Here is a 4017-nt window from a genome sequence, read left to right as displayed (position 1 = left end):
TATATTACTATTCTCTACAATACAAACATTATGAGATTAGTAAATGTAACAATGAAATATACAATTTCCAACATATCTTAGATCTTATAATAATAAATATGTCATGTACACATTTCATTTATCACGTAACAAATAAGCATCACTTTTCTGTTTAAAGTATTCATACATTTATATTCAAACTCACATATATAAATCATGTAACATTTATACTTAATTAATAAACATACAAAGCATGAAACTAACAATTCTTGCCAATATACCATCGTTGCAACTTTCCAAAACATTTAAACCTAGATAATTCATATAATTAAAATACCACATGATAAATGATCATACACCAAGTCATGTTATAATAACATCTCATTTCAGATAATCGAAAGGATAACACTCATTCAAGTTAACTTTAGAACTTTAATTAACTCACGATGCTGCTCACACAAGCTTTAGAGTATCTGTAACACATGCAAAATCTCAAACAATCGTTATGGTCTATATCACCGATACATAGTACTTGTTAAATGTTCACAAACTCAAATCCTGCTAAATAAACACCGACTCAAGGCCTGCTAAATAAACACCGACTCAAGGCCTACTATTCAAGTACATCATTTACTCATTATATTCACTTATTATTTATTTTCTAATTATTAACTAGATAAATAACAGCATTAAATCTAATTATAATAAAGCATGTAATAAGTAAAAATCACTATATACATAGGAATAGTAGTACGAACTTACCTCAGCTACAACGGTTGTAAAAGTAAAGTCGATGATTAATCCAAAACCTTAGCTTTTCCACAATTCAAATCTGGTTGATTCGTTTCTTGATCTAGATAATAATTTTTATTCAATTAAATAATTTAAATAGCTCACATAATTAATTCAAATCTATAACCCACATCAATTGTGAATTTACAAAATTACCCCTAATATTTTAACATTTATGCAATTTAGTCCTCAATCCCGAAATTTACAAATTAACCACAACTAGAAAATTTTCATGTTAGCCAAATTTTATGGAGATTCTAAGCACCATATTTTCTATCATTTCACAATATTTACCTTAACTTTTACCATTTTCAGAAATAAATCCTTAAACATTAAAATCATTAAAAATCGCTTAACAAAATATCTATATTTAACTACCAACCTCAATAGTCTATCAATTAAATTCACAAACACTTTCAATTCATTCATGGAAAGTCCTAAACTTTTAATTATTTTATGAATTGATCCCTGAGCTAGCTAGATTAAACAAATACAATAACAAAAGCATAAAAATCATTAAAAATAGACCTCAAAAACACAAGCATGCAAAGGGAGAAGTTTGGCTGAACCTCATTGACTCAATAATGGTGTCCTTCGGCTAGAGGAAGAACACAAAAATATAAATTGTTTTGCTTTTGATTTTATTATAACTTAACTTAAACTTTTCTTTTCTTTTCTTTTCTTTTCTTTTTATTAACTAATAAAACATATATTTTAACATAATAAAACAACATCAATCGTACCTACCTTTTCAATATGGCATATTTGCAACATAAACCAATGTACCTATCTTAAATTGATCAATTAATCATTAGAAACTAACTTTTACAACATTTATGATATAGTCCTTTTTTTAACCAAATTTTAATATGACCTTAATAACACTCCGTAAATATTTAATATATTTATGGGCTCGATTTATAGAAATGAGGTCCCAATACCTCATTTTCTAAGAGCACTTGACTTTAGGGACATACCACTTGAACCTAATTATTCTTTCAATTAACAAAAATCATTAAATCAAATTTCAACATAATTCTATATTTGACTCATAAATATTAAAAAATAATATTTACAAACTCACTCATACGATTTGTGGCCTCGAAACCATCATTTTTGAAACCATTAAAAAACGGGCGGTTACAACTCTCTCCCCTTAAAAAATTTCGTCCTCGAAATTTCTTAGCTGAAATAAGTTTGGTTACTAATTTTTGAAAGACTCTTTTATTGTCCAAATCAAATTTGTCCCTACTAACCCGTTCTCGTTCTATTTTGACCAGTATAACGGGGTTCTACATTTTCATCTGTCAAAAACTTCAAACGGTATCATTTTAATACAAGTCCGATAGTTGTTATTATCAACGAATTCAACTGGTAAAAATTTTCCAAATTGCCCTTAATCTTGATGATATATCACTGTATTATGTCTTCCAAGATATGAATTTCTCGTTTTAACTGTCCGTCTGTTTGTGCCATAGTTTTGTGAATATCAGATACATACAACTCGACTAGCTTTCAAACGAATAATCTGTTCTAATCGAAAAACCTGAATCATCAGATTCATAAATGCTGCAGGAATATTAGTTAATTCCTAGAGCTTTGCTAAAATTCATACTATCCATAATAGATTCTAAACACTGTTTTCAGCACATCATATCTGTAACTCACATCTGATAATAACCACATGGATAATCTGTCTTCAAGAACACTGAAGTACTTTTCAACTAATCAAATAGGTCCTCAATACGAATCAACGAATGTTTATTCTTTATCATGACTTTATTCAACTACTAGAATCTAAATACAAACTCACCAACCCTTCTTTCTTTTCACAATACAGTACAAGTGTGTCCCAAAGTGATACACTCAATCGAATAAACCTCCGTCGGTTAATCCTTGCAACTGAACTTTTGATTCTTTTAATTCTATTGGAGACATTTTGTACAGAACAATCGAGATTAGAGTAGTCCCTAGCATTAATTTTATGGTAAACTCAACTTTTCACTTTTACGATAGATCTAACAATTCCTCAGGAAAAACCTCTGTAAACTCGGAAACTATCACTACCTAATCAAATTTTATTCTGGAATCCAAGACATAGACATAAAAATGCATCACAGCCTTTTCGGATCAAATTCTATACAAATATCGTTGAAATCATGTTTGAAACACAATCAGACTTAGCAGATTCAACAAAAATCAATTCACTATTCTAACATTTCAAATCAATCCGTTTCTATCGGTAACTTATTACAATAGCATAATTAGTTTGCTAATCCATTCCTAAAATAACATCAAGTTTATTAAAAAGTCTACAACATCAAATCAACAGAAAAGTTGCAACCCTAAATTCTTAGCGAATACTGTTTGCAGACTAATTCAACTATGGTATTTTAGCCTAAAGGGTTCATTACTTTAATAACATACTCACGTGACACAACTAGTAAAATATTTTCTATTACTAACTTAATGCATGTATAAAAGTGTCTCAACCCAAAGTCAATTAATGCATATAATGAAACATTGAATGTAGGAAAGGTATCAGCAACAACATCAAGAACTGAGGCCTCCATGCGCGCTCGATTACATAAATTTTGACGAGAACTCAAACTTCAAATCAAACTGCTATGTATTTTGCTTTGCTTCTATTGGATCTATTTGTGTCTCAAATTTCTGATCTTCTAACTCTCGTAGAAGTAATAATAAGTTTTGCATTCAGATCTCTGCTCAACTCAACTCGAATCAGCAGATCTTTCTTAAAATGATCGGGAAATCCACAAACAAATTAGGATTCATCCTTCAATCTACATATTCCAGAATGATTCCAGTCACAATAATGACATTCCTAACATTAACTACTGAAATCATCGATGGTCTTACACTATTTTGTTTCATTCTATCTCTGACGTAAAACCTTGATGGCACTAAAAATAGCTATTCGGTTCTTTCATTTTCTTTGGCGAGGAAAAAGAAAATGTTCTGAATATTTTTTTATTGAAGTCCCAAACTTTTGTCTCACTATGTTTCTTATAATAACAAATTTCTTCCATTTTCAATCGGCTTCATCTTATGAGCATATTTACTAAGCTAATCAAACTCTCGTTCGTATTCTGCAACTGATTCGATTCCCAGTTTCAACTCAAGAAATTTCTTTTTCTTCTTATCAAGATTTCGTTTGCCGACATAATTCTTTCAAAAATCAATTCAGAAAAAATCCCTATTAATCCGTTCTTTTGATACCATAAT

Source organism: Gossypium hirsutum, chromosome A09, assembly GCF_007990345.1.
Source record: "Gossypium hirsutum isolate 1008001.06 chromosome A09, Gossypium_hirsutum_v2.1, whole genome shotgun sequence".
In the NCBI taxonomy this organism is placed as follows: Eukaryota; Viridiplantae; Streptophyta; class Magnoliopsida; order Malvales; family Malvaceae; genus Gossypium; species Gossypium hirsutum.
The sequence above is the reverse complement of the archived record's forward strand: the minus strand, read 5'-3'. Positions refer to the sequence as shown.